We start from the raw sequence: 27168 nt of genomic DNA on the forward strand, positions 1-27168 counted from the left end.
GACCAGTGAAAGCTGTTGTTTTGTAACTTTTGCAACTCATTTCCAAAATAGCAAATTCTACTTTGAATTTTGTTTAAAGCACCCAGGCAGGCACTTGATACTTATGGCCAAAGTGGGATGCTGCAGCCAAAAGATGATTAAAATTCATAGGTGCGGAAAATCTGTTGTAACATAGACAAAATTTCTCTAATCTCTTGTCTTCTTGAAATAAGTACATGGTGTTTTAATAGAAAATAACTTTTACAGAATAAGTGTAACATTTTGTATCCAGGTGCCAGACAAGGTCCAAATACTTGGACTTAGATTGTTTGAGGAAATGGCCTACATGTCCAGCAAAATTACTATTTCTTGATATTTCAGTTTTGTTAGTCTGTAAAAATAAATTTAAGTCCTGTGTGCGGAATGGTGGAAGCAGGTCTCTATTTGCAACACATATCCTTAACTTTGGATCACTGCCCATCTGGGATGGCAAAAGTAGCAAGAATTGTATGGTACCTTTTAGGAAAATAAAAGACTAATAGGCTTTTCCAGGAGCAAGTCTCCTTCAAAGAGACAGACCTCCTGAAAGACAATACCAAGATCTCTTAATTTAGTGTATCAGATCTCACTAGGTTGTATATGTGAGGAACCTGAAGTGATTGTCTGAAAGCAAATGACAGAGTAAGTTATCTTAATATATGTAAACTGGTTCCATCTGTCAGTGTCACTATATGATGAAGTACATCATTTGTTTGCGTGCCTTCTGTAGTAACAGATAAATGCTCTGAAGGAAGGGAAAGATAAGTAAGTTAGAAGTGTCTCTGAACTCCTGAAATTTGTCTTTCACTATTTATTGGAATTGTTATTCAATTCCTGCTGTTTCATCTGTTGTCAATACCTTAACGTACATGCATGCCTATAGTTACGTCAACTTGAGCAGAGATCCTGACAGATGCTTCAGAAACTAAACAGAACTGGATCTTGTTGATATTTGGACATGTGCTTTGCAAAGTCTTTAAGTGACCAGAATGTTGGATGAGTCCTTATTCCCTCATCCATAAATTCAGTCTGTTTCAATATATTTTGACTTGACTTATTTTTCATGCTATGCATCAAGGAGCTATTTATTCTTTAGAGCAACCAGGTAGTTTTTCCTAAGACAAATCTGTATCTCTACATTTAATTTAATTGGTTGACTTTGGCTGGTTTTTTACTTCAAACATGCTGTCTGGATGAATGCCTGAGTGCAGCATTAAATTGTGTTCTTCCATGTCACAGAAAGATAGAAGAGAAAGAGAGACACACAGAAAAGTCTTGGAAGTACAGAAGTACCAAAAGACTTCCTAGCCTTTCTAACTTTTTTCTGATGGTACAATTTAGATTTTTAGTGCAAATTTAAACTATAGTACAGTTTTTTTAAAGAAGAGATTAATGACCATAGGCACCCATAAGTTGTGCAAAACAATGAGATAGTACAAATAGACTTTTTAGACTTCCTTGTTTAGGCCTTATCATAGTTCAAGGACAAAGAGACATTCATTGTCTTTGAAAGGAAATAGATTTGCAGTTGGTCAAAGAGAACAGAGTTTTGAACAGAATATAATCAGACCATCAAATTCAGTGTCACAAGACCCTGTTCAGGAGAAAAGCAGAGTTGTAAGGTCCTGAAAGTACATGGGTTTTTATGTTTGCCAAGATGAGCATTTAAAATTAAATATAGACATTTTAAGACTTTTTCTGCCGAAGGCTGCACTATAAATGTCTATGCCTAGAGTTTTGTGATGCACTGCATCTGGTTAAAAAGAAGAAAGTGTCCAGAGCAGAAAAGATTTAATCTGTTCCAATTTTTTTTTCTAAACAGCATTCAGTGATCCAGAGAAATCTTTAGAAAGAGTTCTGGTGTAGAGAAAGGAATTTTCCTTAGAAAGAAATTTCTGTATGTATTGTGAGAATGTGATAATTGTTCTTGGAAGCATCTTTCAAAGAAAATTCAAAATAATTCCAATTAAATGTCATATCTTTTTTTACACTAAATTGAATAGTAAAAAGATTTAAAATAAATATGATATTTATATTCAATGTCTTACAGTTAAAAAAAAAACAAAACACCCAAGCTAGGGATCCTAAAACATTTACATCAGAGATAGAGAAGAAAATTTTTAAGGGGAAAATGCCATATGTTGGTTTAATCTTTTGACAAACGTTCACATATTTTCTTTGATTACATTTTATTCTACAGTGTGTGAGCCACTTGTGTTGGAAGCAAATCGCAATAATTACAGGAGTCAGCTATATTTTTGTTAGCTACACTAATTAAAGTGCGCTTCAGATTTTCATATATTTAGTGGTCTGACTACAGAGCTACCTAACCATTTTTATTTCTCAACTTTAGTGGAAACAGCTGCAATGAGCAGACTGACTGAAATTTCTAAGCAAATGCATCTTCCCTAGTTAACAGGTTTCCAAGTACTTTTATAACAGATAATGAAGAGTGAAATCATGACAAAAGGCCTGTTGAAGTCCTTGGGACCAGAGGTTCACACCAAGTCGAATGTGTAAAGTTGTGGCGTTTTTTCTAGCCTGAGGAACAATCAATTGATTTTAATTAAAGCCAGTAAAATTTTAAAATAAACATGAATTTCTCAAGAGTCCGAATTCTGCTTGAACTCAGTTCTGTTTGGGGGTTGCTGTCATGCATAGAAAGTAGTGGGAGGATTCATGTGGAAGTTCATTGTGTTGGGGTCTTTCATCTAGCCATAAGTGAGCAAATTCAGGAGCAGGATTTGCTTGAAATACAAATTTTGTACTGTTTTGTCTGTAAATGTTATCCATCACCTTGCACGGATCATTCAGACTGTATGTGTTGCCATAGTCAGTACTTGGAGTAATACAGTTAGATCACTGCCAGATACTGATTTTATTGACACCAGTGGTGTTACCATCCCAAGGGAACTGCAGAAAAACTATTCTTTTTACACATCATGCTGTGGCGTTTGTGCAGATATAGTTACATTCAGTGGAGACACGGGTGTATTTCTGACATTTCTCTGTTGGCATTTGTCTCTTGGTGTTTGACATTTGAGTATGTATTCTTTGACATTTAAATTTCAGTGCAATACTTTTATCTATACAGTTGAAATAAAAGCTGCCATTCCTGTGAAAAAACACCCAATAAACAAACTAACAAAAGGGAGTTGATAGCTCAGAGGAGTACTGCCTTATATCCTAGTGGTGTAGAAATCAGCGCTGCAGAAATAAAGTGGGTTTCATGTTTCTTCCAGTGTTCCTTGTAATTCATAATGGGCTCATCTTCGCTCTGTGCTACACGTTTTGAAGTTTAGAGGACTTTCCTCCTGTTCCCTCAGTAGTTTTCTTGTGCATGTGGACATTTGGAGATCATGGTGCATTTTGCTCTTCTTCTATATCCCTGTTAGCATTCACCTACCTCCTATGTGGTTCTCTTATCTTCTGAAGATGGTTTCTGTCACTTCCAGTGGGGGAATGAGATGAGATGCCAGGCTCTCACATCTCTCTCTGTACCAGGATGTCTGTGGAAAGTTTTCTTTGCATTTGGGACACCTAGGGATGCATTGGAGCAAGGATGGAGCTGTGGGCACACAAGAAAAAAGATGGTGAGGCACCTGGGTGTAATCCAGGATGCTTCAAGCCCTCCATATTTGTCCAGTAGAATTGTATTTTTTATTTTTTTTAATTTGATGTCCTTAAGGAGTTAATGTTAACTATTTTAATCTGAGGGATATCTGTAGCACAAAGCATTTCATGTGAATGTGATTGAAGGCCTTTGGCCATAATGCCTGACAAATGTGGTGTTCCTCTGTCCTTCTGCCAATGCGAATTGCAGGACCTTCCCTGTGGAGGCATGTGTGCAGGTTTTTATTTCACAGATTATTAAGGGTTACATCAAATGTTCTATCGTTCTGTTATTTGTTCAGAGACAGGAAAATTGAATTGCTTTTTTTGTTTTCAGTCTAGTAAAATAATTGCTACTTCCACTTCATCTGAGAACAGTTGTTGATTACAATAGTGGCTTTGCTTTGTTATCCAGTATATAATTTTTCTTACATTTGCGTCACAAAGCAACATATATTCCAAGTGTATAGTTTGATTTTGGGGAAACTGCTGTCTCTTCTTATAAAGTTAAAACTTACTTTTTGCCTTGCGTATCTATTATTTTTTTTTGCTTCATTAGGTAAAAAGAGAAGTTATACAGCAATGCTGACATTATTAACTAGCACTATCTAATAACCAAGAGCGGAAAAAGTATTTTCTCTTGGTTAGCTACTTGAGGTAAATGATGGGTTCACCTGTTCCCTTCGTGATTGTGATCAAACATAGAGCTCTGTAATGTGATTTTAAAAATGTATATATATCAGCCCTGGTACTTTAAGCTGTGGTGTGTTTCAGTTGTTTCAAAAGACTGACATGCAATTGATGATGTGACTGGAAGATATACTTGCAATTTAAAGAGACATTATTAATGGTGAATTTTCTAGTGAGCTGAAAATACATGTTGCTGTGCCGAACTGCTTTGCCTCTAGTGCTGATAGAAAAAATGGACCTGGCACTGTACTAACATGATACTCTTTCTAAGCAGCCTGCTAGAAATGAATGAAACTACTTAGTATTAAATGTAAAGAGATAATTAAACTCCTAGGTGAACTGGGACCTGCCATTCCAGTTCAGCACAGTACTTAAATCTGCTGTAAATCTGCTGAAGAGTACCATTTCCTTCCTTTATTTAGTGCTACATAATAGGTGAAGATAAGGTGACTGATTCCTTACATTCTGCTGGCTTCTGCAAATCTTTTGTGAAATTTCAGTGAAATTTAATTTCACTGAAAAGTGTTGAGAATTTGTATGTTATCGCAATGAAACTACTGTTAGCAGAGAACTGTTATTTACTTGCAAGCGCGCTTCTGTTGCAAGCTTAAAAGTCAAACTAAATGCATACTTGAGTCTAAAGGAGAATGGAAAAAATGCCATTAACCATAACTGCATTCCTGAATTTTAAAAAACTCAAAAGTTTAAAAATATTCTACCTCCACTTTTGAATAAAGCATTTTCTTTTAAAATCTGAGACTGCAGAAAGACAGGCTGACTCAAAGTAATCAATAGTGTACCCTCTGGAGAACTTGTGATGTTTCAGACTCTAAATCAGATGGAGGGTGGAGGGGAAAATCTAAATCTTGGTGCTGGCCTCAGCTAGTGCCTGCCCTGACCCAGACTATTTGTCTGGGTGAGTGAATATTTCAGTGTTCATAACAAGTGAAAAGTAAAGAAGCCAGAGATGGATTTGTTGGCTTAGTGGATGCTGCCATAAGAACGTGGAAGACCAAGATTCAAGTCTTTCTTCCAGGGATCATTTATAAATGCAGAGCAGAGCTGCTACTACAGGCAGCATTATGAGCAATGTGTTCCCTGTGAATTCTTCACCTGTGGAGAAGGACATCCACCAGCAATACATGGGATTCAGGATCAGGTTTATAAGCAAATTCACCCAGAACTCAAACTCTAAACTAATGTCCACAAAGCCAAGGCAAACATAGTGCAATAGAGGCATATTACCCCACCTATTTCTCCTTAGAAGCAGCACAGTCAACCATCTACTAAGTTCCAACGTGCTCAGGCGTTTGAATATAGTAAAGCCTGTTGTAAAATAGAAGGGTGATTTTAGGCTGTAAGACAAGTGGGTGTCCAGATTTCCCAGTTTAGAAAAATAAGGTTAAGTGCCTGGGTAAAAGTTCAAGTCAAACAACTAAGATACAGGTTTATCCACTTTCCAGCATGCAGGTTGGATGGGTTTTAGTAACAACATTTATAGGGCTAGAGGAGTGGGCTTTGAACCACAAAAAAATCTTTCAAGCTTCTGAATAACTGCAGCACTCTGGAGTGAAGAGAGCTTTGCTCCTACACTGGGAACAGTGGTGAAAAAGGGAAAATGCAGGGTGGCAGGAGGAGAGAGTGCAATGGGACATTGAGGAGAAGCACTGATGTCAAACAGAAATTCCCCTTGGGACCTTGGTGCTCTGCGGTATTTCTCCTAGCAATATTGGCAGGTATGAGTCCATCTCTCTTTTGCTGAGAATTTCCATTCTTGTCAAAACAGATACAAATTTTCTTACTGAAAACTACTTCCAGTGGATTGTGAACTGCCTATTTTGACTGATTGCTTTCATTACAAAGAGATAAATCTTTTTTTATGCACTTTAAATTATATAGCTTCATGGGTTTTGTTAATTTTTGTTCATCGGGATAAGAGGTTACACTTTTACCCATCTCCTGTCAAAAACGCAGTTGTCTTGACAGCAAAGAACAGGAGAAATATTTTCCATGTTCAAAGTTGTGGTTTTTAACTTCCTTTAATATCTTGCTATGCCAATGGAAACTTGAGAAAGATCAGTCAAAAATAATAAATTAAAAATAAAGCTAGAAATTATACCAGTAACTCCTTTTTCTGTTGATGCTACTAGGCAAGTGCCTAACCACAGAGGCTCCTGTGTGATTATTCAGTGCTTAAAAATGGGCATAAAAGCAAAGAATGATACAGAACTTCATTCATTTCTTTTTTGCAGCAGACAAACTTTTTGCCCTGAAAAATATTGAATAGCAGAAATAGCATGGTGGTTTTTAATAACTACACTGGGAAAGAGAATTTGGATTTGAATCTTGGTCAGGTTAATGTAGCATGTGAAACTTGATTTGTATGTGTTAGACATTTTTCCTTCATTTTTGGGTTCCTCTCTTTCTCTTGAACTGCTTGCGGTTGGCTACAGGTCAACCAGGCCAAGGGTTATATCACTTCTGTTTTTCCAAACTCGATGTTTGCAATTAGTAATGCTTCACAGTTTTCAGTGTGATTGGTTGGACCACTTTTGAAATACCTTTACTATGGTTATATGGCCTTTTTCTTCTGCTTGAGTAACTGTGAAAACTTTGCTGTGAATATGGATCTGCAGAACTGACTGGCAAGTTGTGGTGAGTTTTTACCCTCAAACACCCCAGCTGAGCAAATTAGCTTTGTAACTCACTTCAGAGATCTGAAGTGCTTTGGGGACTTTTAAGTGCCTCAAAACTGACATTTTGAATAATGTCAGAAGGAACTGTGTATGATTTAAGAATGGACTTCATGCTTTATTGAACTCTCACACAATATTGCTTCTCTTCAATTTTGGAAATCCCACTAGGGACTCCTTTTCACCTTTAAGGAGCACTCAGTGGGTGCTGTTTCAAGAATGTGGTTCATCATCCTTGAAATTAATAGGATAAAACACTTAGATCGACCAGGAATTACTTGTTTTAAGGTGGGGATTCTCAATTAATTATAGATACCTTTCAGCATTCAAGTTTTCAAAAGTTTTCAATGCTTGTCTTTTGCTCTGTAGAGTTGGTTTGGTTTTCATGAAAGCTGTCATCTGATGAAAATTGATTCATTCCTAGAATACTTGTCACTGGAACAAACTTACATTTTCTAGTAGTAGGAAGAAGTAATAAGTGCATTTAACCCTCCATTAATCCAAAAGAAGGGGGTGTTGGAGCTAATTTATCATGTGAAGAGGGGGATAATAACTGTATCTTCAGTAAGTTAAATATTTCCATCCAAATTTGGATGTAAATTGGGTATCCTAGTTAAAAATTAATAGTAATTGGAAAACCATGTAGACAGGAGAAAGAGATGAGAAAAAATCGATCTGTGTCTTTTAACAGGAGGCATGAAGAGTTGGTAGTAGGAAATAAGTCATTTAGCTTTAGCTTTTGAGGGTAGTAAAAGGTATTGTTCAGTGTTCAGAATTAAGAGCTCAATGTGAAGCCTTGGGAAGTCTGATGCGTCTAAGGGTTATAACAGAGATCTTACTCCATAATACGTGGAAGCAGATCCACACAGATTTCACAAGGTTTGATAAACTGCTTTTTTCAACAACCACAAGCCACTACTGACATGATTAGATAGCTTGCTATGTCCTGCCAACCATGTCTCCCCATCATAATAAATCACAGATTGGTAGAACAGCCCAGCTTGGACTTCAAAGATCATCTGATCCAACCTTTCAAAAAATTTGTTTCTAATTTGCACGTTTTGTGAGGGATTTCTCCTTGAAGGCTGTGATGTCTTGTAGGCTGCTGAATCTCAGATGAGCCCTTATGGTACACCTGTGAAAGGCCTGGAAGGTTCATATCAATCAAAATTTTGCTTGTACAAGTTTTAAAGTAGGCAGAACTGTCTTCTTTTGCAGTAAGATCTCTTTGTTTCAAGCTAGCCTATTAGCAGGTAAATATGAAAACACGTTAGATATTGAATATTAAAGTATAGCAGAGACAAAAGCAAGTCAGTTTGCCATTTGTTTATGTGTTTGGGGTTTTGGGGTTTTTTTTGGGGGGGGTGTCTTTTTGGTTTGGGGATTTTTTGATTGTTGGTTTTTTTGGTCAAAACTCTATAATTCATTGAACATGATGCAGAATATTTTGTTGACAGTAGGTAGGCAGCATTTTCCTGCGGTGCGGCAAGTGGCCCTGAGAAGCCAAATGATCTTTTACTCTGTGGCCACAAAGTATTCAGTGTCACTTTCTACCAAAGGCGGGTGAACCCAAACCTGAACGTTTAACTCCTTTAGTCCTCCCTTCACTGGTTGTGGGATCTAGAGGAGCTAGCCAAGTCATTAGCTGACTGGGAAATTGGTAATTGAACTCAATGAAAATGTAGATTTGTAGATTTCCACTGAGAACACCCTTATATGTCTGTGTATATATATATATGTAATATCTACTACCCTCAGCCTCTACAGCCATGGGAGTAGATTTACAGTGAGCAGGAATGTGAAAACATCCATGAAGCTGCTAAAGGCTCCCAAATTCATCAGAAGGACGTAGGCATCTATAGGCAAGTGTCAGAAAGAGTTGCGTTAACAAAGAGCCAAGGGTCAGCTGTTCCCTGGTGAGAGGAAAGTGATGCCCATCAGGGAGAACAGCTTGAGTCGATAGGGAGTCTCACGTTTGGGTTGGACCAGAAAATGTATGTGCGTACAGTAGATAGCTAAAGAGAAAGGAGAAATGATGTGTCAAACCGTGGAAATTGCTTTCCATTGTTGTTAGCACAACACAGATGAAAGTACAGTAAATCTTTGTCTGTTGTGGTGTTTTTAAGATGGGGAAGAAACTAATAGTGATATTTGAGAAGGCAAAGAGAAGTGTCCCTGTGACTTCAACTTGTATGCTGTATCATTGTTTATAATGTCCTGTAGTTTCCAGCTGAATTACTCAGCTCATATATTTCAAAATATGGCAGAGTTTACTATGCATAAATCATAATTTCTAACCTAAAAGTTTTTCAATTACATTTTCTTATCTGCCAAAAGAACTTCAGAAGTAGAAGTGATATGTCATTTTGTCTCAATATTGCACTTATGGCAATGCTGTGATATGTTTCCCAGAACGTGGCTATAGCTGTATCCTGCAATTAAAAGAATCTTAAACGTGATTTCCAGAGATAAAAAAGTTATTTCTGTGTAATTGTTAAGGGCCACCTCCTTGCATATTCTGCATTCTGTACAAATAATAAAGATGAAGCTTTTGATGACTTCGTAATATTTATAGTTCTTTCATAATGCTGAAAGATCTTTTGATTCAGCATTAAAATTACAGTGCTCAGATTTTTACCTAGTGATGATATAATGCCTTAATCAAAGGGTAAGTTACAATAAAAATTAATAATAAATACTCTTGTCATGCTGTATTGCTGCTTTAAAATGCACAGCAGAAGTAATAGAAAAAGTTATATATATAAAGTCTCAAATACTTCACATCTTAATCTTGGTAAACAGAGCCTCTTTTTCTGAAAAATAAAGCTTTTCAGGAAATTGTAAGCACTAACAAGACTTTGAAACTCTTTAGACTAGAAGTAAATGAGGGAAATACTAAGTTTTAAGAAATTTGACAAGGTGTGTCTGGAACCTGTGGGAAATATCTGTTATATTTCTCATATAACATATGGGAAACAGTCTCATTGTTACTTCCAATATTACTACTATGCATTTCTCAAAACCTGTGAAAATTATTATGGCTGTTTCTTCCTCAATTATAGCAGTGGGCAGAATGCTTTTCTTGTGTAAATAGAAAAGGATAGGAATGGGTTAAATTGCAGAGGGTGTTCTGTTGAAATTTGAGCTCAAATTGACTTTCATGTTGGTCATATATGTAAAACATATGACTCGGTTTAGTAAAATGTAGCATAATATGTCGAAACTGGTATGTTTTATTTAAAAAAAGTTGATGTTTATAACAGTTGGATTTAAACTAATGACTTACTAGCTGTAACTAATAATTTTAACATATTTGTTAATCATATATATTGAGAGTAAAGGGTATGGTGTAGGAAACGGTGTCTTCCTTAAACCCCTGGAAATAAAGCCCTTTTTTTTTTCATGAAAGTATCCAACAGTTCTGCCTAGGAGAGATGGATAAAGAAGCCAAACCAAAACCAGAGATTAGGAGCCAAACCATGGCTAAAGCAAGAAGTGTAAGGATTGTTTTGCTATGGCTGGGCCATGCACTGTTTCACAAATTATTTCAGTGTAATTGCAGATATTTCCAGAGTTATCTCTTCTCTTACTGCCACAGGTTGCTCTCTCCTGTGCTAATTATGCTATACCCTTTACATGTATTATCTTTGGCAGTTTTGTGTGCTTCCAATTAATTTACTTCCTGCTTTGCCTCCTTGTATTTCTTCTATCTCGTCTTTGCTTCTTCCTGGAGCCCCTTGAAGCTCAGAACTAGTCTCATCTTTGCTGCATTTTCCTGATCCATGCTGAACCAGGCTGTTTCTGCACCTTATCTAGTCATAAAGCTATTAGTCTGGAATGTTGGATTCGGGTGGTTTTTTTATTTTTAAAATACGCTTTTGTAATAATTAATGTACTTATAAATCATAAAAATATGATTTAGAGTATGCATTCTAATGGAGTGGCTTAATAACAAGCCATAAGTGGTTTCTATGTATATTTTTGAACAATGTGCAGTCTGTATACACCTCTACTGACTTCTCATTATAACTTGACTGTTTTTAAAAAATAATAGATAATACTTTAAAGCCTTGATACTGGTATTTTGCATCATTTTGGCTCTAGAATGTTTCAATACTCTAAACTTATTAGTATTCTGAATTAGTACTCAGGTACTCTTAGCTCTCTAAATGTATTAACTACTGATAAAATGTGTGATTTCCCCATTGAATGTGCATGTCTGAGATCTCATTAGTCAGTTTGTTTTAAACTGTGTATTATATTACTTGAGATAAATATTTGACATAAATATACAGAGTAAGAAAACAAATATTTTAGTTAGGAACTAGTTAAATAGCATGTATCCATGATTATACCACATTTATCACTTCACTGGAACGGTGTTAATGCAATTTTGTTTAAGTATTTAATTACTTCCTAAAGGGAGTATCAGTCCCACTCATGCCACAGGGTTAAGCACTTCTATAAACTCCTTTTTCTTTGTATGCATTCCTGTATACATTGAGTTATCTTCACCTTTCCTAATCATCTTTGCTCTGTAGCAACTACCTTGCCTTGCGATCCCTGAACCAGACATCCAGGGCAGCTGCTAAGTGTATGTTTGTTGCTAATTCATTCAGCTTTTCCCTCAAATTGCAAGTCCTGCTTCTGACATTGGAGACTGTGTGAGCCTGCTTTGTCTTGCAAAGTGCATGACAAGTAATGTTGCATTAGCAAAGAAGAATGCCTGAGAATTTCTGTGCTTTGCTGCAGGGATGTAGGCAATGACATAAAATGCATTGAATGTTCATTTGCACACTGGAAAAACCTGCTTAAAAAAAGGTTATGGGAGAGGTAGTCCAAGCTTTGAATTAGAGGGTCCAGTTTACTGTCAGGGCCGTTTTTTTCATACAGTGGATTTTAGCTAGTGATGGGAGTTGGTGGGTGTAATTGATATAGAATCATAGAATCATATATGTTGAAAAAGACCTTTGAGATCATCAAGTCCAACTGTTAACCCAGGACTGTGAAGTCTACCACTAAACTATGTCAGCTAAGATTGCATCTATGTGGTTTTTTAATATCTCCAGGGTTGGTGATTCCACCACTTCCCTGGACAGCCTGTTCCAATGCTTCACCACCCTATCAGTGAAAAGGTGTGCTTGAGGCCATTTCTTCTTGTCCAGGGCTCTGCCTCACCAGCACCAAGTACAGGGGGATGATCACTCCCTTGGTCCTGCTGGCCACACTGTTTCTGACACAAGCCAGGCTGCCGTGGGCCTCCTTGGCCAGCTGGGCACACCGCTGGCTCATGTTCATCTGGCCACCAGGCAGCACCCCCAGGGCCTTTCCCACCAGGCAGCTTTCCAGCCAGTCTCCCCAAGCCTGTAGCGTTGTGTGGGGTGGTTGAGAACCAAGTGCAGGACCCGGCACGGAGCCTTGTTGAACTCCATACAATTGGCCTCGGCCCATCGATGCAGCCTGTCCAGACCCCTCTGCAGAGCCTGCCTGCCCTCCAGCAGATCAACACTCCCCCACAACTTGATGTCTGCTGCAAACTTACTGAGGGTGTGCTCGATCCCCTCATTCAGATCATTGATAAAGACATTAAACAGAACTGGAGTCAGTACTGAGCCCTGGGGAACACCACTTGCGACCAGCTGCCAGCTGGATGTAACTCCATTTACTACCACTTGTTGGACTCAGCCATCCAGCCAGCTTTTTACCCAGCGCAGAGTACACCCGTCCAAGCCATGAGCAGCCAGTTTCTCCAGGAGAATGCTGTGGGAGATGGTGTCAAAGGTATTACTGAGGTCTAGATAGACAACATCCACAGCCTTTTCCTCATCCACTAGACGGGTCATCTTGTCATAGAAGGAGATTAGGTTAGTCAAGCAGGACCTGCCTTTCATAAATCCATGCTGGTTGGGCCTGATCTCCCAGTTGTCCCACATGTGCCGTGTGACAGCACTCAGGAGGATCTGCTCCATCACCTTCCCTGGCACCGAGGTCAGGCTGACAGGCCTGTACTTCCCCGGATCCTCCTTCCTGCCTTTCTTGTAGATATAGAATTCCACAAAGTTTATTCTAGAGTGGGACTATAGCCTGGAAAAAAAAATGCCACTTGGATGGATTTTATGTTATCTGTAACAGTCTGTTTCAAAGGTAGGAACAGGTAAAGTGGACTTTTTGTTCTACAATTGTAATGATATATGGAAATATTTTATCCAAAGCCCAATCTTCAGTACTTGGACAGTCAACATGTCTGGTTTCTAGCAGAAAGGTTTTAAAGAACAGCCTTTGGTCAGTGTAAGATAAGGTAAATTGTATTTCTCCAGTATCTTGTGACCTATTTGTTCACAAATTACCTTTTCAAATATGTTTGAAAGGCCAGCATAATTCGCAGCTAATTTGGTCTACAGTAAAGTTATAATGAGTCTCTTGATACACTTGATTCTGGATAGTTAAACTGATTTCTTTGTTTGGCTTTGGGGCTTGTATGCTGAACAGCATGTGGAAGTTATTGTCCTCTCTTGGTACTAACTTTACTGCTGAAGATCTTACACCCAGCTTGCTTTTAGCTTTGCCACTTACTGGGTCTGCAGGAAAGCAATATGACAAGACCAACGAAGTGATGGATATCTTCCCACATGAGAACACAATCTTTATGTCGCTTTGTGACCATAGGCCACCAACAGATTGCATTAAACAGGGATTGATGCACTGAACACAAATATTTTTAGCATCCCTATGTACTGAAGCATTTCTGCTCAGTCCAAAAGGGAGTTAATTTCACATCAAACTGATTTCATGACAAATATTTTCATGCTGCTTTTACAATTTGGGAGGGATGAGGACAAACGTAATAGGAAACTTTAATAAGAAATTCTGAACTTTTTCTGATACTGTACCACATACCCACTTGTTTACTGTGTTCAGTATGTAACACTGTACTCCATATTTATCACAGATTGATTCCTCCAAATTCTTTTTTGTTCTGTTTGTATATTTTTTCTAAGTTTTGTTAGGCTTTTCTCTAACATCTTTGTAACATCTAAATTGTCAATCAGTCCATTAGTCATTAAAAAATGCTTTCTAGTTTGATGTGCCACTTTATCATACTGAGGCAAATCATTTCTGCAAGACAAAATGAAAACATCAGTAAGGAAAACACAGAATGTTATGACACCTTGTTAAAAAAATGTTTGTCCTCTTCATTATTTTATTTTGTATTTTCTTTTTCATTCCATTTACCTTAGAGAGAAAAAGGCCATATATGTCTAGTCTAGTTAAATCCATTTGAAAAAAAAAGGACTTAAAACTGCTCTAAGCCTTCAAAGACCATTGATAAAATGAAATGGAAGTCTCTATCTTTCTTTCTTTCTTTTTTATTTTTTTTTTAACCACTTTTACCATATATTTTGAAAGGTGCCTTGGCAAGTACAAATATAATCATGTGCCAGACTGGCCAGATTCTATCATCAGTGTGATCTATCTTAAATCCTGCTGAACGTAACTCCCAAAATCTTTCTGTAGATGACAGAATATTTTCCTGTGTATTACGTCTATCCATTGAAAGGTCACATGTTCTGTTGTTGTTATTATCTTGACTTGGCAAAACAGTAATCTTGACCTTGGTGTGAAAAATGGAAAGGTGCTGGCTTTTTGCCAGGTGTATTCTTCAAACTGTAAGGATAGCAGTAGACTCAGAATTGCAAGAGGCCATTGACTTGAAGATGTTGCAGTTCTTTAGAGACCACAAATAGCAGACTTATGACAGATATTTTGATGAAAGATTTTGAAATAGGATAATTTAAACTTCTCAAGATAGGTCTTGAGATAACCTTAGGGAAAAAAAAAAAAGGATATACTGACATCTTAAACACAATCATTCTGAACAGCATAGCACTGCTGCTTACCTGTAACAGGATCATTAAGAGCTGGTAACGAAAGCAGCCCTCTAACTTGCCATTTTGGGTTTTGAAAGAAGAAAAAGTATGGGACAGAGCTAAGCGGTGAAGTCCCCACATTCTGGAGAAGTCAGCTGAAACTGAAAATAAAACTTACTGCTATAAACCTAACTGTAGAAGGAAGGTGTTTCTTAATATTTTGCTTTGAAAAACCTGTATGAAACAGAAGAAAAAGTAAAATCTTATTTCATAAGCACTTACAGTTTTATCCATAATCTCTTTCTGTTTTTTCCAGTTCCAAACACAACAGTACACTTACTCAAGGGTGAGACGATGTTAGTTAAAAATAATAGTGTCAGTTGAATGTTCCATAGAATTTAAAATTAAATGTCTGCAGAGATTATTTGCTATCATACTTGCTATAAAGTTATGTGGCTCTTGTGTGAGATTTTCTAATAATCTGAGATATTTCACTGCCCTCTCTTGGTGAGAGTTAAAACTGGTCTCTTTTTCACAAATCTTAAACCAAGAGCAAAAAGCATTTTTCCTTTGGCACAAGGTGTTATTTGCCAGGAAATCATAGCAAGTTGGATATTGTAGTTTCATAAGTATCCGTGAAGTTGGGATGGCTGTATTCTTTATTTCAGCTTGAAGTTTGTGAGTGATGTCATTGGTTTGAGCTATGATGTTTGCACATATGTTTATAGGAATATTTATTTGTGTTTTCAGCCTTATACAAATATCATGGCAATATCTCCTTTTCCATAATTCTATAAAAATATTCTTAAAACACCTTAAACAAAGTCTGTGTGTCTTGTGAGCAATGAAAAAGCTAATGACTTTTTAATTGCTTGCTGGAATAATGAGCTAGCCACTATTTTATTAAAATCTATCAATTTTAGACAGCTAATTCAGGTGCCTACATTAACTAATAATCTCCCTCTAAAACACGTAGAGGGACGTGCTGCCCTACAAGGTAGTTCAAAACTGCAAAAGATAACTGGAGATACTAGCTAGTTAATTTCACAGTTTAGTTTCAGAGTCCGTAAATATCTTTCCTCCTCCATATCTCTGTGAAAAGAAAGTCGAGTTTTGCAAGCTCCCTGAGTTACCTCTGAACCGATGCTTCTTGCCTGATATTCGGGAGAACTGAGAAGTCATACATGGAGCCTTGAAACATGACTGATTTCCTAACCACATGTTATTATGAAAGACCTTATGAAAAACATCACAAAAACATGAGCTTTGATTTCTGTGCCATGATTAAATCTGATTAAATTAAATCAAGGACTCTAGTTAAACTTCAGTCAATTCTGTGTTTTACTTCAAAGTAATCACGCAAATTTCTCAGTGATAGCGTTATTGGTTCAGAAATGCAGTGAATTTATACTGCAGGAGGTACTATAATTTAGAAATGCCACAGATTTTGTACATATAGCCTGCAGCTCCCACAGGGTTCATTTTTGATGAAAGTTATGTTTTGCCATATATTTCGGGAGGTCTATGTTATGGTAATATTTATAAAGGAGTGGATGGGCAAAAATAAACTAACACGTCTTGTCTTTTGCCAATGTGTTTTTTCAAGCCAAAGAAGTAAAAGAAAACAGAAAATTGGTACATCTCCAGAGCCACGTAAGCAGTTCAGAGTCTGCTCTGCTGCTGAAGCACAGACATGTTGTTTTGGATGAGAAATATTTAAAACACAATTTGCCATTGTCGGTAACATAGCAACATTTTTAATCTGTGTTAGATGTTTTTATACAGAGCAATGACTTGTTCTGTACCAAACGCAAATTTGGCAAGTGCTCCTGTTCCGAGTTGCTCCATTTGAGAGAATGGAAGCGTAGACATGACAGTGGTAGAAAGTCTGAGCTGCACCAAGAGCGCAGCAGCTTCCAAGGAAAAGGCTGAAAGGGAGGCAAATTGTGATGGAAAAACAAGGGGAGCCTACAGATGCTTACTTAGAGAAGATATTTGCGTGTTTACTGCCTGAAGTTACTGTTAACCTCCACATAAAGCTTTGTTACTACCCAGAATGTCTTTCAAGAAAAATTTGGGTTTTTCCTTTCCTGTCTAGTATTCAGTAGGCAGCACCATGCCTTTTTTCACCAGAGGGTTTTCAGAAACTGCAGATCATCTAGGCTACGGTTTGCTGTCCTGCTTGTGATTGCATCCAGCAGCAGCCCTCTCTGATCACTGAGTGGGGAGCGGGTGGGTTTTCTGGCATGTGGCAATATCAGCAGGTCTGACTTGATAATGAATGAAGGTCATTCTTTATATGAATTCTCTCAGCTCCCCAGCAGTTCAGCCAGTCAATCTGTAAGGAGCTTCTGCAAATGTCACCTTGCAAACTGACTACACGCTTTGGCAGGAAATTAGAAGGAGCAAAAACAATTCAAGAACCAGGCTGAGAGGAGGTTATTAATTTTTTGTCTGTGTCTTTAAAAGGGGAAACAATCATATCTCTTTCAACATAGCAAAAAGAAAGGAATCATGACATGTTTTAAAAATGCAATGTATTTGATGCAACAATCTTGGCACACAGTGTTGTGAACTGCCTTTGGGCTGCCACACTATTCCCTGCCTTCTTTCTTACGTAGCTGTTATTTCCAGTCAGTCTTGTGGGGTTATGTCCCATCCCCTACTGCATTTTTGAAGAGGACAGATTCACAGCCAGCTAGTATTCTCTACGGGCTATTTCTGTATTAGTAGAAAGGCCAACATTTTAACTTGTAAATACAAACCTGGCTGGCTGGTGCATTTCTCCACATAGCCCATGTATAGGATTTCACTAGTCTGGACGATCACCACTTGAAGGTGAGTTTTAGGCTGAGGACTGCTGCAAATTAGACATGAGTATGGAGCAAGCAGGTAGGAGATCAGGGTGGGTGGTAAGGAGAATCCTTTCAATAATGTTGTGGAATGGCAAGACATCTCTTTTCCCTCTTCGTTTTTAGTTTCTGGTATCACTGGGTGATAGAACAACAAGGATGTTCGTTTTCCTGTGCCCCTGTCAATGTGGGAACAGAAGAGTTTTCAAGGAATAAACACTGTTTTGGGAGAAGTCTAGGAAGGGAATGAATATGGTTGCTTCCTGTGCTGTCTTTCTGTGTTGTTTCTTTTGCTTTGTTTTTGCCATCCAAGGGTTCCAAGTATGTGTGATCAGTATGAAATGTCAAAAGCTGGATACAGATAACTCCTGTTCCTCTTTACAGTTAGAAGATCACGGTCCAACTTTTACTACTGACTTCCTAAGAAGATGAAAAATCAATCAGGAGGAAACACTTACTTTTAGCTTTTTGCCACTGGCCTTAGACTTGTCTATGTAATTCAGCTAATGAAAAGAATTCCCAATGCCATGCCTGCTTGTAATTTTAAGACTTGAATAATTTCTTATTTTTATATTTTATATATGTAGAAACAGTTATAATCTTTAAATTGCATCTCTCTCTTAAAGCACAGAGCAGTAGGAAGACCTGGGATAGCTGACAAAAAATTTTGACTGAGCTCAGTTTCATTTTAAGGTCGTACAGAAGCTCATTAATATGTGCACACATATACATACCTATATATGCTGCAATCACACAAAAGCCGGTGGCCTACATTTTTCCTATAAAGCCCTAGGCCAAAGAGTGCTCTGTGTGAAAACAGATAGCCCAGCCTCAAATGCAGGATGTTCAGAAATACTGAATGCTCCAAAGGCGAGATGGACTTCTGGCTCCAGGTCTTTCTGTCTGTTTCTAAAGCCTTGAGGCTTTTCCCTCCTGGCAGTCATACGTCTTTTGGAAATCCCTGTTTCAGAGGGTTCCTAAGTTCCTCAGAGGGCTCACTTGCTGCAAGTCTGTAAAAGACTCATGAGTTGCTTGTGAATAGCAGCACTTATTATTGGCCTTTCTTTGGTTTTCTTCCAGTTCTTTCCATTGAGCCCTCTTTGAATGGAAAGTCACTCCATCTCCTCTCTTCCAAAATACTGATGGTAAACGCAGAGCTTTGCCGTCATAGTGTTCTTTATAGCAGTAATGAATACATTACACCTGAGACAGTTGTAGGAAATTGTGCCTGGGGTTTAACTTCTGAGATTAATAGCTTTATGGGGAACCATTTTACTTCTTGGTTTTTCTTTTCTTCTTAACCTCCAAGCACTTTTGTCTTTATCTTCTTAACTCTTCATATTCTTGTCGTCAGTTTTCTCCTTCTTTTTGCCCCTCCCTGACAGGATAATAGACAGACTCAGGGAAGCTATCAAATTGGATTTTCTTCTTGTTCTGCTGAATGACTCATCAGACTTTTATCACTCTAATGTAAGTGTGTAATGAGCCAAGCGACTTGGATGGGGAATTCAAAGAGGGTCACTTGCCATTTATTTTTGGGTTTAGGCTTTGATGGAGCAGTTCGTTAGAGCTTCCATGAGTGCTGACAACAGATTTATGAGAAGGAGATTATTTTACTTTATGCTTTCCTCTTATGTCATGCTATGGTCTCTAGTCATGAATAGATATCATTTATTGTGGCCATTTCTAACTTGTTTCAGATTTGTTATTGCACCGTGTGGTATTCTTTAATGTTTACACTTCAAATTTTGTTCCTGATGTTTGAGTGTTAGTGGATTTGTTAAACTGCATGCTCTGTCTGTGGCATACTGGATTGATTTTTCTATTGGCTTGAGTTATTTGTTGTGATAGATTCTCTTTGCTGTAAGCTGTTTTAATCTTCCTGTAGGCTAAACAGAATTCTTCACACACACAAGTACATACAGATATATATATACACACACAAATATATTTTACTGGAATGCTTCACTTCATATTTTTTTTTTTCTTCCAACAAGACTACATTATCTCCAGAAAACTCAGTAAAGCTGCTTGAAAACCCTTAGATATGTTAGACTCCCTTTAGGTATAAGTTTTCATTTATGACTCTTTAGGGTACTTTAGAAATGGTGTGGTGGAATATACACTAAATAAAAAAGTCCACATAGCCAAAGTTCCCATTCTTTGTTGTGGTAGGATATTTATATAATTAACACATCAGGAATTAAAAAAAAAATAAATGAATGTGTTAATCATTAAACTGTAAGATTGTAAGATGAAACAGTACACTGTGTAAAAGGCTGTGCTTTTAAGTGTGTGTTTTGTAAATAAATACATATATGTTAATTTTATTTACATAATTGTTCCTTGGAGAGGGAAATATCATCCCACACTAAAAGTATACTTGATTAAAACACTAGAAGCATGGAGAGTTGTTTTTTGCTTAGTAGAAGTTAGAAATCTAAATTTACAAAGTTAATGGGAGCTAAGAGTCTTAAGTATCTTGAAAGACGAAAGCACTTAGAATTATATGGCAAATTAAAGATTTAAGTTCCTAAGTTTGGGTGCAGAAGTAATAATATCTAAGGTGTTTTTACAACTTTACAGGTATTTAATCCATTTAACAAAATGTTCAGAACTGTATGGGCAATTAAGTTCCAAGGATGATTTATCCATGTGATTTTTAAGCACTATGTGTTCATTTGATTTCTTGGTTACTTGTCTGGGTTGGGTTTTTTTACCATTAAAAAAGGTACCTGCTTAAAAGTGAAGTAGCATTCTGGTTGCAAAGCTATTTGCTGTGAATTTGAGTGTCTAATTTGCCATCATCTGACACCTTCAGATGCCTCACCACATGAAAGCTGGTGTAATATGTCAGAAAAAAAACCAAAGGGAAACTGTAGCCCTTAGTCTCAAAAAGATGAAAATATCACATGGATTGAGTTTTACTCTTTGAGGTAATAATTAACTTTGCTCTCCCCCTTGCATATTTCCTCTAGTGAGGATACATGGCGTGCAGAGAGCATGCACAGAGCAGTTCTGCTCATTTCAGCTGCTTCGAGGATTGTGCTGCTCTTCACACAGCACTTCATGATCTAAGGGTCCAGGCACACACAATTCATTCAAACCATGGGCATTGGACCTGTCTGAAGTGATCTCAGAGGTGCTTCTCCTGACTTCTGACCCCCACCACACTTACTCAGGCAGGACGGCAAAAGGATAGGGTCAGTTAATCACCGGGATCATCCCTCGCAAGGGCTGGTGCAAGCTCTCTCATCTCTTCCTGCGCTTGGTCTGCAGGAGCATAGCTTACTGCCAATAGTGTACCTATATATACTCTGAGGCATTTAAAGTGTCAGTGAAATACCTTTAAGAGATCAATGTTTTCAGACGGAAATGTGGTTGTTAGGGGATAGGTATGTTTGGTTTCTTTCTTCTAGTCTTAATTTCAAAATCCTGCAAGTTCAATTACATATGACTTTACTGAGAACAGGGAATAGGGGAAGTTAGTTCAACCTATTTTTAAAATCTATATTTAACTCAAGGTCCTGAATTAACATGGAATGTAGACTACATTTTAGCAATGTAAGTGTTTTTGCTTTGCTGAATATTGCTGCTTACCCCCACTCCATTTTGTTACTAAAACCAGTAGAATTAGGACCATACCTTTTGGAGAGACTTAGCATGACTGTTAAAAATTTTTCATAGAAAGAAGTTTAACTCTAGATATTGTGTTGAAATAAATCAGTAAATGTTGTAAAAATTACTACTCACCTTCTTTGGTGAACAGGGCCCACAATTACAGCTAAGCATGTGAAAATAAGATCGGATGCTTTGGAGGTGCATATGTGCCTTCACTCTGTAACTTTCAAAAAACTCTCTTTAAAAAAGCTACTGCAAAACTTCATGGTTTTGAGAGTGGGTTTTTGAAGATCCCAAGACAATATGGGGAAAACTTTACAACTTCTGTTCAAATTATATGTGATCTGCAGCTTGTGAGGCTGATGTTTGCTGGCGGCTCACCACAATGGTGCTACTGTGCTCTGTCAATGAGTAATTGTGCTATTATAAGGCAAGACCCAGAATATCTTCCTGAATTTCACAGCCTACTTAACAGCAAAAATAGTTTGAACTGCCATAATTATCAGACAAATTCTTCACTCCTATTGATGCTAGGAAGAGAGAACCTGTGTGCTCATGCTGGACCAGCTCTGTCTTTCGGAGTAGCCGCTTGATTGCACTTCCTTTCTCAAGGGCCATCATTAGACTGTCTATATTGATTTGCATTAAAGATGCATTGTGCTTACCAGATATTCCCAGTATGATCTGTGAACGTATCATAGCTTCTAATCAATCCTATTCTTGTCCTATTGCAGTACAATTTCTATGCAGCTGAACACCTTGATAGAAATCATCTTTTTTCTTCTTTTTTTTTTTTTTTTTTTTAAGGAACTGAGCTGATTGCCTGAACTATCTTGCCTGATAATTAGCTTTTACCTGTTAAGTCTGTTGTGACATATAGTAAAACCATGGATAACTGGCCAGCTATTCAGCTACACCATTCATGGAACATAAAGACAGGGCAAGACATCTGCTGCACAGAGAGAGAGAACTGGCAAATTTGTAAGTCTACAGCATGGGGTTAGTATCTACGCAGCAGTATCAGAGGAAGAAGGTGTATCAAATGGCATAAAAGACATCCTCAGAACCAGGTTGAGTAGTACTCCAGCCTAGAATGGAGATATTTCCTTTTTGTACTCTGATTCAAAAAAATGACAGCTTGAAAATTCCTTCGGTAGTGTAGACTTTGTGTTTCACAGAATTCACAATATGAACTTTAGTGCACCAGACCCATGTGTGAATATACTTTTATGTGTGTTTATTCTGACTGGAGGAAGCAAATGCCTCTATTTTAGTGTAATACATCTTTCCCAAGTCCTAACATTGCATGTCTCTCTTTCACATTTCCCTTTTTTGCTGCATTTCTCTGCCTACTAAGCTGTGGCTAAATGAAGAAGTGCTTTTAAATGCATAATTGGTATGCACATTACCATGGGGGCTCTGATGTGTAATTAGAAAGACACCAGGAACTGCGTTCCCAAATACTTAACTCTGAACAGATGGGCGTAAGGAAGCAAAGGGAGGAGCTCGAACTGGAGCTTGACACTAATTGTTCACCACAAGGTTTGTACCTTCTTCAAAGAAGTGACTCCCTCAAGCCCCTTCTCATTTTGTGAGTACAGAATGTGTTTTATTAGAAGAAATTTAAGGTGCTCTTTATCTACATGTGATGACACTTAAATTTTAAAAAAGTTTTTTAACTTTGTTAAATGTAATACATATAATGAAAATGCTCGAGTGGGTTTACTAGCAAAAGCAAGTAACTGGACATGTTTTATATAAAATTCACCTACTAAATAATAGTAAGTCTACACCATACAAATGAACCATGAATATAAATTTAATGTGCTTACTTATAGCATTTGGCTCACTACATTCATAATATTGCCTGGAGCTCACAGATTATTTCTGGTTTTCAAATCTATCTATTCATTTTTTTCTTACTGTTTGGAATTAAAAACATCATATCCAGGAAGGTATGAATAAGCCTTATTGGAAAAAAAGTAACTATGAAACCTCATATAAGTTTGGTTGCACTCTACTTATCTTGTAGAAATTGTCCATTGTGCAGTCTTTTTTTCCCCAGTTAACAGCCTGATCCCAAATTCCAAAAAGCCTTTTAGTGAAATTCTTAACTACATGTTTGAGTCCACAAGTGAATTTTTTATTACAGTGAAGTTAGCAAAATTCCTGCAGGATGTTGCTTTTCCAGGTTATATTATTCTTCAAAACTAGTAATTTCTGAATTTTTCTTCATATGTAGAGCTGGACTAATCTAGTAGAACCAATGTTAAAAAAAAAAAAAAAAAAAAAAAAGCCTGTTCAATTTGTGAATCTTGTCTGCTTATGCAAGGGTTGTAGGCATGGGAGGGGAGACCATACTGCAGAGGAAAGAACAGAGATGTACTAATTGGAGGAGGGGTGAGCGTGAGTATTTGCAGATATTCTTTCAGTGTTTTTGCAGTGTAATATGATCAAAAAATGATATTGGTAATATTTAATAACAAATCAGACAGGTCTGATTTTGGCTGCAACAAATGTATTTCAGATCATATAAGAGGGATTGGGAAGGTCTTCTAGTCCAGTACACTTTGTTGAAGACTGATGGAGAATGCTTAAGAACAGGAAAACATTGCAGTTGCTCCATAGACCTTCACACATTCCAGCAGTGCAAGTTTTAAAGACTTCCTAGATAGTTCCTTTATGTTTAATGGACCTGGATTAATGTATTTTTCGTTATGTTTTTTGAAGCTTTCTAAGATTTTGATATTTATGCAAATCTGGAACACACACACTGCTATTGTTCTTTTACAATTAAAATAGTTCTTTCCAGTGTATTTTACTTCACATTTATCAACACGGAATGTCATCTGTTGTTGTATCATAGTCAATACCATGAGATCTATCTGAATTCTTTGTCATCCGATTTCATGTTTACTCCATTGAATTATTGTGCTAACAGTATGCAAACTTTGTCACTCCTATTCATCAACTTTTCTAGATCACATATGAATATGTCAAAAAGCACAGATCCCAGGAGATTAGTACAGATACAAGGATATTAGATAATATCCTGCTAATATAAAACTGTTCCTTTCTTATAATTTTTCTCCTTTAATTTTATCTAAGAAAGGACTTTCTCTATATGCCATGACAACTTCTCCTATTTCTGACTAAACTGTAAGAGGCATGTTGTTCCCCCCATAATTCTGTACTTAGCAGCACAGTTACTAAATCTATTCAACCTTTCCCAGTTTCCTGGAGGCTCTGGATGTTTCTATATGTGAACAGTGCGGGTTTTTTCACTCCAGGTCTTGGAAGGAAAGAAGGAAACCTCAACCAGCACACAATAATAAGTCTCTCCCACAGCTGGAATTGTCATATCAAACACCTATTTTTGGAAATGTTCCCACTGAATTTCAATTTTCCATTTCATAAATCCAGAAGTTTGCCTGGAGCATGAGTTCTGCAATATAGCACTTTCTATATGTGCATAAATACCCTCAGACCCCTACATTTTTTGTTAAATGGAGTACCCTAAAGTAAAAGTAATGTAAATAAGAAGTTACATGCATTCTAATTGAGTGAAGGCTCTGAATTCATACAATATTAATGAAGTTTTTCATTAATACTTCCACATAAAACTAAAGGAGACAGAGTAAGGCCTTTTGTAGTAGCTCCCCTGACCCTCTTTCTGCATTTCAGTGAAAGTTTTATTAATATTTAAAATGTATTTAAAGCCTCAAGTGTAAAGGAAAGCTATGTAGTTAAAAAAAGATATGGACATTTTATTAGGCAGACTTATTTGAACAAAAGGATAAATGTCAATCTAACATTACCAATGACAAATTCTGCAACTTGCAACGTCATTGAAGATTTTAAAATGTATTTTGCAATTTCATCCTGTACCAAAAGGAAAAAAGTCATCACCCATATACTTTGCTCATGAGACATTTCTATAAAAATCAGATAAATCACTGCTGATTTATTCAGAAATACTTTATCTAATAGTGTATCTTTTCTTAAATATTGTAACGTGGTACTTGTGGGCTATTGAAGTGTCATAGGACTATAACAAATCAACGTAATGTGCTCCTGTTAAATGAATGAAGTTTTTTAATAAGCAAGCCCGATTCACGTACACATTTCCATTCATCTGACTTGAATATTGTGCTGTATAAGGACCTATGCCCAATATGGTTTTGATTGTGATTTTTCTAACGGATTAATTCATAGGAGGAAAAGAATACATTCATTTCAAGTTTGACACTTTAGTGTGAAAAGTCCCTGGAGTAATACAGCTGGGGAGAAAAAAAAATAAAATTATTTTTCTTACTGTTCAGTGCATCCAGTCACAGAATGCTCTAAACTCTTAACTTGTATTTAAAGAACATGTGGCTTTCTTTAACAGCCAGAAGTGAACCCCTTCATTCAGTAAGGTCATACAGAGCTTTAAAGTGCAGTGCATCATGTTGTACTCTGATGGGGAACATATGATGACTTGATATGTTCATGAGAGCCAAAGGTCTGTCTTTAAAGTTTGTACAGTTATAATTACCTTTGCCTTATAAAAACTGGTGAAGTTAGGTGGCCTTGCAAGGTCCTTTCCACTTTCTTCTTCAACTATTTCTTCTTTACCTCCCTCAATGCTTAGGCAGGGAATAATCTTTCTATCTCTTTCTTTTTCTTCTGGTTACTGACAACCTGGCCTCTTCCTTTTCCTTATTTCCTGGATGTGAGTTCCACCTATTTGACATGGGTAGAAGAAAGGTAGGAGAAATTTGTCTCTGTGGATACCATATTCCCAAGTTCACTCGACTTATGCACTGTGTCTTGCTTGTTCCGTGCTTATTCTAGGCAAAATTAGTACTACAAATCTGTGGACGCCACTAGAGATTTTGGGGTTTTTTTTACAGGTCAAAAAGCTGTGTGTTTTGTCCACTGGATTTAAAGTGATTGAATTGTTTCACCAAGTCAGGATTGTTCTAAGGAGGTGTTTATTTTGGTTGATATTGTCTCTTCATGGAACTTCTATAAAAATTAGGCCTAGACTGTGGAAATTTGAGTATCTGGAATGTACGTAATCTAAATCTGTGGCCATGTCTGTAAGCACAGGTCTTTGATTTTCTCATGTTCATCAAGTGTGTATTAATATATATGTATGTGCATGGACACATGCGTTCATGTAGACTTCTGTTAAAATGATTTTGAAAGATTTATTTTTCCCCTAATTCTTAATTTTAAGACACAGTTGTAATGTAGCACATCAGAAATGCTAAAGTATGATGAGAAGTACGTGTGTAACAGGTTAATTCCTTTTACATATTTTCATTCGTTTATCTTCATTTATTCCAGAGGTTGAAATCAGTGAAACTACTCACATAAGTAATAAGTTTAGTATTTGGTTTCAGGCTTTTAGCACTAGATTTATGAATGAACTCGAAGTGCTTTAAACCACAACCTTAAAAACGTGGTATTGCTGCAAGATAGAATATCGTTATCAACTATACTTGCTTTGCTTTTTCAAAGACCTTCGTACCTCTGCAATTATATCTGATAGGTTGCAAAACTTTATGTTCCACAGAACCTAATTTTTTACTTTATAGTGTTATCTTTACTTATTCTTCCTAATTGCTTCACACCAATGCATTCATTTCTGTGCACAAACAAGTTTGTGTTCGGCAATCATTGTCCTACTAGTAATAATAGCAGGATTTGATTCTAAGCACTGATAATCACTTGTGAACCATATGAAAAGAACAATTAATGTGCAATATTGTTTTTACCAGTAAAATATTCAAAACTTAATCTATGTACTGTGCTGATTTGTACAGT

The 27168-nt window shown here is 37.0% G+C and overlaps 1 protein-coding gene across 2 annotated transcripts in view; it reads left to right on the forward strand.

The window, feature by feature from the left end:
• GRID2 (glutamate ionotropic receptor delta type subunit 2) overlaps positions 1-27168 on the forward strand; it is a 730152-nt gene that overhangs the window by 512493 nt on the left and 190491 nt on the right. The gene's annotated exons all lie outside the window — the stretch shown is intronic.

Source organism: Falco rusticolus, chromosome 1, assembly GCF_015220075.1.
Source record: "Falco rusticolus isolate bFalRus1 chromosome 1, bFalRus1.pri, whole genome shotgun sequence".
Classification (NCBI taxonomy): domain Eukaryota; kingdom Metazoa; phylum Chordata; class Aves; order Falconiformes; family Falconidae; genus Falco; species Falco rusticolus.